Here is a 15,784-nt window from a genome sequence, read left to right on the forward strand (position 1 = left end):
ACTTACTGAAGGACAGCCAGTCTTTGTGGAAGAGATAATCTTCCTTTAAAGGTTTTGTTGATAGAGGGATCAGATTAGTTCCTGGGATTCTGCTTTTGTACTTGAGGTAAGGTAAATCCTCACACTTCTGACTTGTAATGCACAACACAGCAGTACCTCATGTGGTTCAGGTATGCTTATACCAGTACCTCAGGGGCAGACTTAGGAGTTTCTGAAATTTGGTACATGTACCACTGGTAGTTACAGCTTATGTCAAAATGATATTGAGAAAGAAATTTAAAACGCCTCTTTTCTTGGAGGAAGTAAGAAGTATTTAACTGGAAGCAAATGCTCAGCTATGTATGTGCAATGAAATTCTTGAGCTCTTGATGCACCGTTCTCTCACGTCATACCTGCCATACCAAATTCCCTTCTGTGTATCACAGGCTTTGCACAAACTGTCAGACCTCTGTAGTGTCTTGAAGCTGACTGGGAGCACTTAGATTACGTTCATAGAGAAGAGATAGTTACAAGCAGCTGTCGTTGTTCTGTTCCCCACTGTACCTGTTCTGCTCTGGGTTGTGCAGGAGAGTCTGTCCTCTCTTGTACTTGACATTCCTTCAGTTTTGTAGGAAATCATTTGATTTGGGGATTTTTCACAGAGGTAAATCTGCTAAAAATCTGATGGTCTTGATTTTATAATTGTGAATAAGAGAGTAATGCACACTAAAGGGAGCAGGTGAATATATTAAAGAAATATGAAATCATATAACACCTGAAAAGAATATAGGAATTGAGACCTTATCAAATAAGACATACTGTTTGGGAAGTTTGCACTAGACAAATATTGTTTATTCTTTACTTTTGTGGATTGAATGGCAAGACTGCCTCTTGATAAAGCCTGGGCAATGAATTAGTTTATACTAAAATAAAATTGGTATTACAAGTCTCTGTAATTTACACATAGCTGTCTTTTCCTAGTCTCAAGATTCTTGACATCTGTCATTTACCTAGATGGCATAATCAAAAATCTTTCTGAAAGGTATGAGTGCACCTACTACTCTTTGAGACATGTCAGTACACTGAGTGTTGTGAACATGGGAAAATTATCTTTGTGAACTGTAGGCCTAATTCAGTTTTACCCACTCATTTTTGCATTATGAACTGCCGGAAGTGAAGGTTGATTTCTGTCATGGGGCTGAAATGGGGAAAAATATTGTGAAACAGTCATTCTGAGGATGACATAGAAAATCTCTGAAAAGATGTTGACTTGTCAACACTTGCAGATCCCATGGGTCAATAACCAAATCAAGAACTTTGAATGATATCTGGTTTGAAGAGAGGATTAACAAGACTGCAGTGAAAGTGTGTTGTTCCTAGTTAACTGTTTCTATCCCCAGCATTTGAGCATGATAAGAAGCTGGAGTCCAGGCTGTGCAAACCTGAACATGTTTAGCTGAATAAGAAGAAATGAAAGGGGAAAAACTAGACAAGAGAGGTGTTTAGTTTTAGTTCTCCTATTCTGTTCTAACATTTTTAATCCCTAGTGACCCAGTTCATGCAAAATCATGAGCATCATTAATAATCTAATTCCTGGAGATCTTACATAAGCCCTTAGTCACTCCAGCATCTGAGAAGAAGTTCAGAGGTCCCCACAACAGTAAAGTGTCTTCTCATGCAGCTGAAAAACAGGTCATGTACCTACTCATGGCAACAGGTTTGGAACAAGGTGACCTTCATGGTCCGTTCCAACCCAAACTATTCTATGATTCTGTTTTATCCCAGAAAAGAGGACAGGCAAAAGCATGGACCCAGTATTTGTGAGTCTGCGTGAGACAGGCAACTTGCTTATAGGATAAGTAATGCACGCAACACTAAACAGATTCATATGTTACGTGGTAATAAAAAGATGTAAAGGAGGGATAGTAATATAAGGAATTTAGCTCCTTCAGGCTTAATACTTAAATAAGGTTAGAGCTGGCCATTTATAGACTGGAACAAGTGAGTTTGGAGGTAGAGATGAAGAGAACTGAAATGTGGTTTTAATCATGCTGTATTGTGGGGAATAGGTATCATCATTTAACAACAAACCTGGAAGTTATCTGTAACTTATTTGATATGGGTCTTATGTTTATGCTGCTTTTAGACCTACTTTGATTTCATTGTTTACTCTCATGTAATACTGATATGCACATCAGAGACTGCATGGTATCTTCTACTAAGTGAAGTAGGAAATGAGAAGATAGGTTTTATTACAAAATACTTTTAAAGTCTGTTAATTTGGTCTGAGAAATATTTGGAGTCTACACTCCTGTTTATTGGTACAACCATGTTGAAAGTCTTTTATAGCTTCATCTGAATAATGTACTGTATAGTAGATTTGGTATCAGTCCAAAAAAATCATCTGTGTATGCTCAGTTTGTCAGTTGATTGGTAAAAACATGTGAATTGTTTTTGAAGTGAAGGTTACATTGGAGACAAGAGTGAAGATGCTTTAAAACTTCAAAACTTGTTCCTTTGATGGGACAATCTCACCAGTGCAAGACAACTGCTTGGCTCATTTGTGGGAAGGCAAACATGTATTTGGCACCATCATAACTTGAATTGTGTTATTTACTGTGTGCTTTGAAACCTCTGAGGATTATGAAAATTCCCTGATCATGAAAATTCAGATTCCCTGAACGAGAGGCTTAGGTGTGTTCAACTGCTCTTTCCAGAATGTAATATGTACCCCATATGGAAAAGTAATATTCTGTCCTGCATAGTACTTTATAGTGATAAGCATTATTGTATATACATTATAAATTTTTACATATATTGCAGTAAATTCTGCAATAAATATATATATATTTATAGAGAGATGGAAGGATTTTTTGATGGTTTTTGTTCTTTTAAATCATGAAATCATAGAATGCCAGTTGGAAGGAATGTCAAGGATCATCTGTTCACATATTTCTTGGCAAAAGCATGGGCTGGACAAGATGGCCCAGCACATTGTTAATTTAAATTGTTAAAAGCGTCCAACATTGGGGAACTCACCACTTCTCTGGGGAGATTATTCTGATAGCTGATGGTTCTCATTGTGAAAACTTCTCCTTTTATGTCTAATCAAAAATCTCCCCAGGAGTACCTGGTACTCATTATCCCTTGTCTTTTCCCTGTGATTTCTTGTGAAAAGAGAGTCTCCATATTTGATAATTTTTGTGGCTTTTCTCTGAAGCTTCTCCAGCCTGTCTACATCTGTTTTGTGTAGTAGGAACCAAAATTGAACGTGACATTCCAGGCATGGACTGACAAGCACCGACTAGAGTGGGAAAATGACTTCATTATCTCTGCTGGTGTTGCCCTTATTGATGCAGCCCAGCATCCTGTTGGCTTTCTTTGCTGCAGTTCACTCATACTGAGCTTGTTGTCCACTAGGACCCCCAGGTCTCTTTCCACAGAGCTGTTCCCCAGCTGGGTAAATCCCAGTCCTGCTTAGATAAGGTGTTTTCTCTACAGACTATCATCAACATGCTGGAAGGTCAGTGGAGCAGTCTTATGGGTTTTGTTTTTCTGATCTCCTACACGTTTTAAAAGAATGGTGCAGAGAGCATCTTCTAAGTGGAAACACACACAGCATTCAGGGGAAACTGGATCGATCTCCGCAGGGAACCAGTGAACAGTGCAATGTAAAATGAAGGACGGGAAAATATCAGAACCGTAAGGCTCTGTGGAACAATATCAGTCTTTGAGGGCAGAAGACGTACTGAGCAGGGCTGGTGGATTAGATGTGCTGGGCAGTTTGTGGCAGTCTTGTCTCTGCAGTGTGGTGCCAGTGAAATTTGAGCAGCTGTTTTGATTATTTTGCAGCTGAACTTGTTGACAGAAACATTGGGAGGAGATATGTCAGAAGCTTATTGGGGCAGAGGTTGGGGAGCAGACACGGGGTTTGGGAGGAAATGGGGATGAAGCTGCAAGACAGGGTGGAGATTTTTTAACATTTTTATTCCAGGTATGTTTGGTTTTGTGCTGTACCTTGAAAGTCATGATCATCTGGAGGAAATACAGCTTCACCCTGTTTGCAGAGAGGAAATTTAAACATATGAACAGTGTGTGTCAGTAAAAAAAAAAAAAGTGAAAAAGAAGCTGAAGTAAAATTTTATTTCTTAAAATTATTTTCCTTCAGTTCGTTCAAGAAACCCTTTAAATACCTTAATCTTTTAGGGTCTTTTTCAGTAATATAAAGAGGTTGGAGCCTTTTTTGAATGCAGGGATTTGTTAAAAAGTATCTGTTTAAGAATTTGAAATGTAGATCAATTGTGAAAAACAGAGCAATAAGGAAAGTGTTCTTCCAGTCACCACAATTGTACATACATTGAAATATTTTTTCAGTTTTACAGAGTAAGTTTTGAAGTCAGACTTCAGTGTCAGGGGTTTTTCTTGTGTGGTTTTTGTCCCATGCAGAGGCATGGGAGGCCATTCGTGATAAGCAAAGCACTTCTTGCAGGACAGTGGTATTTCCTGAAGAACATCCCTGTTTGTTCTCTTTGTGCCTTTCTTGGGTGGCCTAGAAGAGCTGGTTTCTCCGTCATCTCTATTGCAATTGCTGTTGTTTCCTGTCAGACCACAAACCCGCTCTGTGGTCTTGTCTGCTCTGGGAGATCTCTTCAGTGTTGGGTAGCAGGAGTCAGGAACATGGCACAGCTCTGAAGGAGGGCAGGGACTTTTTGTGGAGGACTTCTGAAACACCATGACCTGTGCACGTGCACTTTCCTTGAGCCTGTGAGGGGGGAGAAAATGTGCACTTGCCCAGAACTTCAACTATTCACAAATCAGCTTGGCTTGTACAGCTAAATGGGGAAACAAAGAGGGAATGAATGGAAATTTTCCTTGAATGAGTATCACAGGGGTGCATATTTGAGCTTTTCATGGCATCATTAAATGGTTTAAAATTCTCTGAAGGTGACTTTAGTCAACATTTATTCTGTTTCCTATACTGTGTGTCAGAGGAAATGAATGAGACTGTTGTGCTCACTCTCGCTTTTTTGTTCAATAATAGGGGTCTCTCAACAGAGCGGAAGATCAGAGAGTAATAAGCCTGCTGAAAGGAATTTTTGTTTCCTTTTTTTTTTGCATTATGTATAACCTGTGAAACTCATCCTGCAGAAATCACAAGGAGCAAAGTTTAATAGGAATCCAGAAGCTATTACATAAAGGTATAGATGGTGGCACCATCCACAGTTACATCAGGGAGAGTAATTGTATTTCTGATCATCTGCTACTCACTTAGCAAATGAATACACCATTTCACAGCGTCTTCTACTCTGTGGCCTCTATTGGCTCACTAATTCCCCACTGAATAGCACTTACTCTGTGTGCTGGGGCCTAAGCCTAGCAAAAACAACCACAATATATATTTCAATTTTTACAGAATCCTTTCCCAGCCCAAGAAAGGAAGCCTTTACTTAGAATCATAGAATCTTTAAGTTTGGAAAAGACCTCTAGGATCATCAAGTACAACCCTTAACCCAGCACTGCAAAGCTAATTTTTGCACTTCCCTCCTTCTTTGTATGTTGAAATGGTTATGATCACATTTTTTATGGATCATTACTATCCATATTTGTTTTCTAAATCTTACCAGTTGTTTTCAGGCACCTCTGTCTACTTGTGTTTCCCACTGAGCCTCTCATCTCCTTCTTGCTTTTTTCCCCTCTTAAGAGGATTCAGATGGGCCCTTGTGTAACTGCTCTAACAGCTGCTATTTGCTGCTTCTTCTATTTCAACTTACCTTGGAAGGACTGAGGGTAATATAAATATTTTGTGAAAAACTAATGAAAATCTGGGCATAAGGGGGGGGAGGGGAAATAATCTTTTATAGTCAGATATGGTTGGTGTTCCTAAAGAAGTTAAGGTCCTGAACACTGAGAATATTGAGGCCTTTTTAATCATCTGCTTGCTGTGGATTTATTCTTCAAAGCCAGTGTCATTTAAGAGAAATTTAGACAAATAGATTTTGCATTGTAGGGAAAGCTTATTAAAGATTAAATTGCGTGGTTTTCACCTCGAGCTAGTAACATGCTGTGCTTCCTTTACCTGGTCTTTTGGTTTTTTTTGCTCAATAACCTTTTCAGGAGTTATATTTTGGAAGATAAATAGATTATCTTACTCCTTCGACATTCTTTTACGGTTTTGCTTTCTGTGTTTCTCTTCTCATAGCTGAGCAGTTCAGGCTAAATCCTGGTATTATGAAAGTTCATGTTTACAAAACAAACCAAAAATTCTCTGAATCCATTTTACTAGCTTTTTGGGCTTTGTTTGGGGTTTTTTTAGGTAGAATACTGAGGTATTTTTCCCCCCATTTTTCCTAAGAGAAGTAGCATGGGAGCAATTTGCTCTACTGTAGCTGGTGTAAAGTAGCTGTTAGTTGAGCTTGTCATTTGCAGCAAGTCAGGAAATTCTTTCCAGTGTGTCCAGATGCTTCCTGTGCACAAGGCTGGTGTCATACTTGGCACGTGATTAAAAAAAAAAAAGGAAAAAAAACCATCTTGAGACTGCTTTTTATTTTGCTTTTAACCATGTCCTTGGCACCATGGAGGGAAGACAGTCTGTCTTGCTGTTTGGACAGTGACACTGTGCTTGGGGTTGTTTGGAAGAATAAAAAAGAACCATGTAAAATTTAATTTTTTTTCCCCTTTAAAAGCCTTCCTTGTCTTTCTTCTCCATGTTACCTGTATGCTGTCCTCCTTGAAGTAATAGACTAATTCATATTCTACATGTCAGGTTCTACATTGCTAAAAAAATAGTTATGGTAGCTGATACTTGTAGCAATGCTGCATTTCAGAGGTGGGGGGGATTTCAGCTGATCATGATAAATGCTCTGGCCTCTTTGTATTATTCTCTTTACATGCCTCTGCATGGGAAAAGTTGTGTAAACCATATGTCTTGGTTGTGCTTGTAAAACCTGTGGCCTGGTGGACCTATAAAGGAAATGGTTATGCATTTGCTACCTTTGGAGAGGCCTCTCCTGGACTCCCAGGCACCACGCTAAAGAGATGCCCAGATAAACCAGCTTCTCTCAAGAATAAAAGCAGTTTCCTTTATTTTCACCTTATGTCCTTACAACACAGCGTTGGGAATCCCATCCTCTGTCTCTATACAGGCTGTAACTGGATGTCATCAGGTCCCATAGTCACATAGGAGGATGTGGAAAGAGGAGAGAACGCAAGAGGAAACAAATACCAGGAGGAAAATTCTTTACAGAGGAATCATTTCAACAGGAAATGTTCTGCTCCTTCCGGCAGAACTTTGTAACTATTTTCAAGAAACAAATTTCATTTTATTTCAGTTTTGCATTTACTTCTTGCTACTCCGGTTTCTTCTGTCATAGAAGAGATGTGTGTTTTGATCTTTCCAAACTTTATCTGTTCATCAACTTTGAGTCAGCAGCAGATCTTTAATGTACATGAAAGGTGTTTAGGGTTCTCCTGGATAGTACATTTAAAACCAAAGGAACCCTAAATTTTGGAGGGGCCCACTGAATATGTTTCTGCAGACTGATCATACAAGAACTGACCTGTCCTATAGAATCACAGCGCTGTGTAATCCCTAAGCAGCTCCTGGGATTTCAGAGTTGCACCTGACTGAGATGGATCAGAATCTGGCTGTTGCACAGATTCTATGGTGCTGCCTGCTAAACTAGGGAAGGGAGGGAAAACACCAGTTTTCTCTTAGGAAAGAGGTAAAACAGTGGAACAAAATGAATCGGACTTTCTCGAAGGGTATTTTTTGAGCAGTTTAGCTATGTGTCTGAAACATAAAACATGTAAATACGGAGGATTATGAACATTTTACACTTCTGATGCTGAAGCTCTAATTGCCCCCAGATTTCAGGCAAAGGACTTTGAAACAATCTAAGATTCCAAAGCTAAAACTATGAGATTGTTACATAGGAGATTTTTACTATTGCAGCAACTATTATCTAGACCTATAGCTTAGTGTGGTTTCTGCAAGGAAAAGTGTGAACCAAAGTGGGGAGGAGGATGTAGGAGGAGACACTTGCTGTGTTGTACCTTGTGCCTGCATGATAGGGAGTCAGGAGACATCATAAGGTGTTTTGTGCTAGTTTCAAGCTATCTGGGACTCATGCTGAGTGGATGTGGCTGCCCTGCATGGCTTTAAAATGTTTTGCCTGCATTTGGATGGATCTGTTTGTCCCTTGGTGTAGTATGCATCATCTCCCACTGTTGGATTTAGTCAGGAGAAACTGGATAGACTGTGGGTATGTTGATATGACCAGTAGATTTTGGGGCTGAACCTGCCCCCTCACCTGCCACTTCAGTGAGGGCTGTAACTAGCTTGTCTGTAATGAAAGATGGAGCAAACATCCAGCAGAAAATTTTGATGTCCTGATGTGGAGATGAAGCAGCACATGTGAAGGGTGGTAATCTGTAACATTGGCTACCATCGTTTCCTTTCTTGTAATTTGAATGAAGACACTGATACTGCTTAAAATTAAAAAATAGTTGATATTTTAAAATAATTTTCCCTTCATTTCACTGTTTTATTTATTCAATGTATTTGTGAGCTGTGTTCTGTGTCTTCGCATCCAACTTTCCACATGGGAGTACAAGAATAAAGTTCAGAACACAAAAGATTGCGTGAAAAGGTGGCATTGATTATACAAAATTACCATCAGAAGGCAAATTACTATACAAAGCATTCCTTTTGACATTATGAAACAGCTTTTAATTTAATATTAAGTTTAATCTGACAACACTCAGAAATAATCAAAAGGCTTTGCAGTTTAATTTCTTGTAAGGAAGTATCCTTAAAAGTAGTTATAGAAGCATGTCAACAGTTTTGGGGGAAAGACGAATTTAAATGTAAGTTCTGCTGAATAATAATAAAAAAGAGCTTAATTGAAATCAGTAATTTCTGGTCTTAACAGGGCTTGGTGAGAAAAGGTGAAATGGGTGAAATGGAACAATATCCAAAAAATGCCCATACTCAGAGTCCCAAATATCTACTAGCTGTGAACTATGAGAGCAACCTTGCTGAGAACAACTCTGCAGTTGGGAGTGCTGGTGAATGAGATGCTGGACATGACTTGGTAAATGTGTGCTCACAGTCTGGAAAGCCAGCTGAATCCTGGGCTGCATCAAAACCAGCGTGGCCAGCAGGTCAGTGGAGGTGATTCTGCCCATCTACTCTGCTCTAGTGAGACCCCATCTGGAGTGCTGCATCCAGCCCTGGGGTCCCCAGTACAGGAAAGATATGGACCAGTTGGAGTGGGTCCAGAGGAGGAGTCACAAAGATGATCAGAGGGATGGAGCACCTCTCCCATGAGGAAAGGCTGAGAGAGATGATGTTGTTCAGCCCAGAGAAGAGAAAGCTCCAGGGAGACCTCATTCCAGCCTTTCAATACCTTAAGGGGGCTTGTAAGAAAGATGGAGACGAGGTCTTAGTAGGACGTGTAGTGATAGGACAGGGGAAAATGGTTTTAAATTAAAAGAGGGTTGATTCAGATTATATGCAAGATAAATGTTTTTTATAATCAAGGAGATTGGTAAAATCCTGGAATGGGTTGCTCAGAGAGGTGGTAGATGTCCCATCCCTGGAAACATTCAAGGTCAGGTTGGACAGAGCTCTGATCTAGTTGAAGATGTCTCTGCTTAGTGCAGGAGGGGTTGGACTAGATGACTTTTAAAGGTCAACCCAAACCATTCTATAATTCTAAGTAGTCAATGTCATGGACATGCAAATGTAAACAAAAGTTTGCAAAGAAAAGGATTGGCATTTAATTGATGTATTTTTAAAAAAGAAATAGGAAAATTAGACAGCAAATAAGAGGAAAAATCAAAACATAGCATAAACACCAATTTGTCTGTGGCTAAAGTTGAAAAATGTGCAGTAGACAGTGATGAGGTAAGATTTGTGTTTTGCAATTATCCCTGGTTTTGGAACTGCACAAGCCCTTACTTGTCACCCTTTTATCTGTATTTATGCCAGGGTAATATTGGCTTATTTTAAAAGGAAAACAAAAAAAACCCAAACAAACAAAAAACCAAAAACTCCTCCCAAAGCCAAACCAAAACAACAAAAAAAAACCACACAAAAAAACCAAACAAAAACCCCAACAACAGAAAAACCCAATCAACCAACCAAAAAAAAAACCCCTAAACAACAGCCCAAGAGCTACACTTACAGGGTTATTAAAGTGGGATGAAAACCTTCACATGGTCATACTTTTTTTCGTTTTGTCTAGAGGCCACCAGTGTAAGCAGGGCTGTGCTGCTGGGTTGTTTGTAGCTGCCCACCTGCAGTCAGGAGGCTTCACAGCTGGGAACTGAAATGCAGAGATAGCAAAATCTGGAGCAGAGCCAGAAACTGAGCCCTAAATTTAGGAGTCTGGATAGCTTCGATGAATGTGGGAGACAGGAGATTCCTGATCAGGATGGTTTTTGTTTGATCTCAGAAGATCGTGGGGGAGTTACTATAGTCCAAGACTTGAAAGACTGCAACAGATGAACCTTGCAGAAAGGTGCTTACCTCCAGCATCTCCCAACATCCCTGTTCTGCTCCCCATCACCCTTGCCATTTTGGTCTGTGATGTTTTGCAGTCAAGGTTGTTTTTTTTTGTTGTGAGAGTGGTTAATTTCAGAAACAAGGGGAATGTTTTTAAAACACATTAGAAAACATTCTTGCTGCTCAGACATCAGGCTGTGAAATCACTTGGCAGGGGTGGCTTCATTTCAGCTGTTCCTTTAATGGTCAGCTGCAATTTTACTCATAAGCAATAAATTGCAACCAATCTGGGCATCATTTTGGATGAAAAATAGCTCAACAATATGAAGTCATTCTAAAGCACAGGACCAGATGAAAATATCCATCTTCAACATAGGCTTTGAATTTATCATGTTTGTGAAGATGGTAAATAAAAAGCAGAATCAACACATTGTTCTTCTTTTTTGTGAGATGTGTGTTGTAATCTAGTCTCAAAAGATGAAACTCAAGGGATTATAGTTAAACTTTTTTTCAAGATGATACTCTGTGAAGGTGTATCTTGTTCTTGCAACAATACTTGAAACACTCAGGCTGTTGGCTGAGACTTGGATAATGGAATATAGTGTCACTATTGCTTGCCTGTGCCTGTTTAGCTACTATGAGGCAAATATTGCCTTTCTTTAAATAACCTCTGTGCAGTATAAAGCCTGAGTGCTGGTTACTGATTTTTGGCTCTATTGAGCATCAATGAGAATTGGGCATATATTTACAATTTTAGTTTTTTGAAAATTGAGATTGTAATGAGAGGAAAGAAATGATGTTATAAATATTCTTCCTCTTTGTTTAGTTCTTTAGGATATCTTTCCTCATTGGTTTCTGATAAAGCCTTCAATTTGCCTTGAACCATGTAACCAGATCAGTCAGTCTGTCCAAACTGTTTCATTGCTGTAGACCTCTCCTGTCTCTCAGAATGATTACACTGGTGCAAGGCAGAGAAAGGAAACGATGACACAGGTGGCAAGTACTGTTCATGGTGAATTTAAAGGCAGCATTCTCACTGACTTTATTAAATCCTGGATTAAAGGGCAGGAGACATCTAATGCAACTTCTGTAACCAAAGGACGCTTCCTGAGCCACCCATGGATGTGTCACCTAGGGGATGAGCAGATGTCACCACACCCCCTTCCTTGTCCAGAAAGAACAGTTTTTAAAGTTTGGGCAAAGAGATACCTGTGATGAAAAAATACCAATGCTACCTGGTATGCATCAGTGGTCTTTCAAAGCAAGGGGGAGCACTGAAAGGTATTTTTATAAATCTCTTACATTATTAAGTGCTCATTTTCCTTTAATACTTTTGGATATTACTGAGCTTAGTCAGATTAATTCGAGGTCCCAAAGATAACCAGTTTCTGTGTGTCTGAGAAAGTCATTAATGAGTGAGAGGAGCAAGACAATAATGCATACCACCAAGAAAAGAAACATGGTGGTGTGAGTTGAAGTTGTTCACTCCCTTGGCCCAATACCTGTCTTAGCTGCTCCCTTGGTTCCAGCTGGGGCAGCTGCATTTGGAACCACTTATCCCATGCTTCTTTCCTGGCTGCAGCCTGAGGGCCTGGAGGGGGGGAGCTGGTGATGCAGAGCCCTGAGCAGAGAACAATGAGATAGGATTTCCCTCTGCACGGTGGCAAAAGATACCGCAATCTAATTCTTTTTTGTTTGCTCTTCACCAAGTAGAATAATGATCATCACTGATGCTATAAATATTTATAGAAAAAAATTCCATCCCATCTTCCACTTTCATTGAGGTTTTTTTATTCTCACTGTTTCTCTGCTTACTGTCAGGTTACCCGTTTGATTCATTTTTCACCACTCTACACTTGTGGGCTACTGTAATGTTGCATATATTGTGAGAGGAATGATTGTGCTATTTTTGCAGGAGTGCTTTTTTTACTGTATATTTTTCACACAGGTAATAGAGTGTTTCTGTACTGCTTTGAGATGGTAAGTTACTATTGTTGAGTGTATTTTTTTTCCTTAGGATATTTTAGCAAAGGCTTCACTGGTTTGGTTTTTCGAAGGAAATCTTTATAAATCCATTTTCAGTAGCTGTGCTTTACATATTTATGCATTTATACATATTTTACACAGCCTTAATGTGTTAAAGAAAAATCAGGGGTCAAGCAGAAGCTCACAGATCCAATTAATGAGTTCCAGTAAATGCCCTTAAAACCTTTGTGCATTGGAAGTGGAGCACAGAAACACCTCTCCTGATGCTTATTTCCACTTACCCCTTCAATATTTAATTAAGATGGCTTAGTCGCTGTAATTCTCCATCAGTTTTTAAAAGATTTAATTTGAAACTAATTGGACTAATTCACTGACTATTAATTACCCAGATTTGCAGATGTAGAAATTGGTCCACATGAAGACAGTGGATTCAGTTTTACATCAAAGATGAAGCTCAGCCATGGCTGAACAGACTTAATGAAATCTCTCCAGCTTTGTCTGTAACCCTTTTGTCATTTGCAAAGAGGAAAGAGGTGAGTGGCATAACAGGCATGATGCTGTGCTTGGAGTCTGTCCTACAAGGAGAAACTTTTCACTTTAGTGGCTTTGCCACTATAGTGGCAAGACACGTTGTATACCCTCTGTATACACATATGTGTGTCTTATTACACATATACGCATGTGTGTGTGCATATGTATCTTACAGCACAACATACAATCATAGACTACCTTGAGTTCAAAGGGACCCATGAGAATCATAGGGTCCAACTCTCTGCCCCTCTCCAGACTACCTAAAACTAAATGATGTGACTAAGAGCATCATCCAAACATATAACTATTCCAGGCTTTAAAGAAGCATTAATGAACAATTTTTATTTTGCCATGAATTTTAAAGGGTGAAATAATTGCACTGCTTGTGGAACATCATCTTTCTTCTGAGGCCCTTTTCTGACTGGATTTACAGGTATGGGTATCTGTGCAGGAGGCCTCATTTCTTAGAGTTTCAACGTGATTTTTTTTTCTTTTGGCTAGTAGACATACTTCTGTTAGTTGGAAGTGCTGATCTGTTACTCATCAAGTGAAATTTCAGTGAAGCATTACAAATTCTTAGGCTTTGCATTCTCAATTCTGGGCAGATGGACATTACCGTAAACTTGCAATAAATGTGTCACACTGAAATTTGAAAATGTGCCAGTTTGATTGAAGTGAGGAAGTTTGCTCATGTTTCGTAGCTCTTGCAGTTTTGTGTAAGCATTTCTTAAGCAATCTCGAATTGTCATGAGGAACATACACCTGAACTTCCTTGTTACTTCAGAAAAAAATACAGACTCAGATCTCACTATTAGAAGAATAAAAAGTAAAATTATACTTTTTTTTTTTACATTTTCCAAAACAATGGTGTCCATTTTTCCTGCTGGCAGCTTGGTTCTTACCTGAGACTTCAGTCTTATATCTTGCTGAATGGTTGGATGTGACTTGTTAGCAGTGGACTTCTGGGCATGGAAGCACTGCTGTGGTATGCCGTGCAAATCCTGCCCAGCTAGCTGTTCTCCCACACACCTGCAACCCTGCCAGGCAGCAAAGGGTGTGGATGGCAGAGCAGAGAGCCTGCTGTCTGAGAAACCACTCTGCTGCTGTGGGGTCTGGACATGCGGAAATATGGAGATTAGACTTTTCTGTCCATCATTTTGTTCAAATGGCAGCATGAACCCAACTTCTGCCTGATTAAGATCAGCACAAAAGTAACTGTGATGAGAAGATTTATTTCTGTGTGTTTACAATTGTTCCTGATGTGGTGGCAATAGGTATTTCCAAACAAAATACTGCAGGTGCCCTGCAGTTTGAGAGATCCTCAGCTGCTGTAAATTGCAGTGATGCAGTGTGAGGGTTTGTTCTTCACACTGACATAAAGACTGTGGCTGCTTTCACACTTGTCTCCCAACCTCCCATGCTGTCTCCTGAAATACATAGGAGAGGAAGGGTGGCTATTTTCATGAGGAGCTGGAGGCTGAATGACTTGAGTCTGTGGTAGGAAGGGTGACTGCAGTTTCTGTCACCATTCATATTTAGACAACAGTAAGATAACTTACTTGCAGTAAGATTAGTATTGGATCTCCATACATTGGCTGCTTCAAATCCCAAGTAGCAATTGAGGATATTCTTAAGTGAGGTGTCTTTTAGTCTGTTATCTATGATTAATGCAGTACACATTATTGACCAGGAAAGCTGTGGTTAATTTGTTTAAGAGGGTAGAAACAACAGAGCCCTTTTCCTGACATGTGGCATGTCTAGTGGCAATAAAAAAAAAAAATCTTAGATCTGTTTTCAGGTTTTTTTAAACTCAGCTTAATTTCTTACTATTCTTTTATTTTTCCAAAATAAAAAATGCTGAATAAAGACCATTTTTTACATGCTGCTAAAGACAGGTATTATATTTTATCTAGTCTTACTTGGTCTGTGATTTGATTTAAAACTAATTTTTTGTGAGCTATCTTTCCATCAACTACAGAGACATTTTTGAAAGCTCTTCATGTTTGACTGTTGGAATAACTTTGCTGTGGTGCTGGACTGCTTCTGCCAGTAGAAGACCTAAGTTCAGTAAGTAGCACTGAACCATGTTCAACTGTCAGAAGTTTGAAGTTATCCTTTATGTAAGCGTGAGCAGAATTTGATCCCTTCTTTATTTTGAAAAGTTGTTTTCTTTTTTCTCTTTGCTACAAGGCTGCTTTCTGCATCTGTTTACCACACGTGTTGCAGAGGTCATCACTGTAATTACTAGTGAAATCTCAAAAAAGAGGGAATCTATCTTTTCTGTGTTTCAGGGAATTTTCATCTACAACTCTTTGGACAAACACAAAATTAACTGCATATTTTACTAACACCGAGGACAGATTTGGAATGGAAGCTTTTAGCTGGGCATGTCTTGGCCTGAAAGTTTTTGGCAAACTAATGAGGTCAGGTAAGAAGCAAAGAAAGCTCAAAGGATTGATTTGTAGGAACAATTAAAGAGTTCTGTAGTTGAGCTAGGGAGTGATTAGAGGCATGTGATTACAATGTATGTGTCAGGCATAAGCAAGGAAAGGAGGAACTGTTTAGGACAGTAGAAAAAAAGGAGAAATACAGCCTGAAAAACTGCCAGCAAATTATGACTTGTCACCAAAAGCTGGAAACCTTACTGCTAGAGACATACCAGTTGCATTAAATGGGCAGGAGAAGACATGTAGCTGGGACTCAGTCTTTTGGGACTCATGGGATTCTTTAATTTCTTGGGTTTTTTTATTCAGATTTAGTGGCAAGCAAGGGACTGCTTGT

At 39.3% G+C, this 15,784-nt stretch overlaps 1 protein-coding gene and 1 long non-coding RNA gene across 3 annotated transcripts in view; both read left to right on the forward strand.

Annotated features, from left to right (window-relative positions):
- Positions 1-15,784, forward strand: part of LOC113968237 (probable acyl-CoA dehydrogenase 6) — a 79,787-nt gene that overhangs the window by 16,975 nt on the left and 47,028 nt on the right. The gene's annotated exons all lie outside the window — the stretch shown is intronic.
- Positions 2,444-13,536, forward strand: LOC113968240. The gene is made up of 3 exons (XR_003534446.1): positions 2,444-2,558; positions 12,862-13,005; positions 13,179-13,536. It is a non-coding gene; the product is annotated as an uncharacterized LOC113968240 (long non-coding RNA).

Source organism: Neopelma chrysocephalum, unplaced genomic scaffold (genome assembly GCF_003984885.1).
Source record: "Neopelma chrysocephalum unplaced genomic scaffold, ASM398488v2 Primary Assembly neopelma1_67, whole genome shotgun sequence".
Taxonomy (NCBI): Eukaryota; Metazoa; Chordata; class Aves; order Passeriformes; family Pipridae; genus Neopelma; species Neopelma chrysocephalum.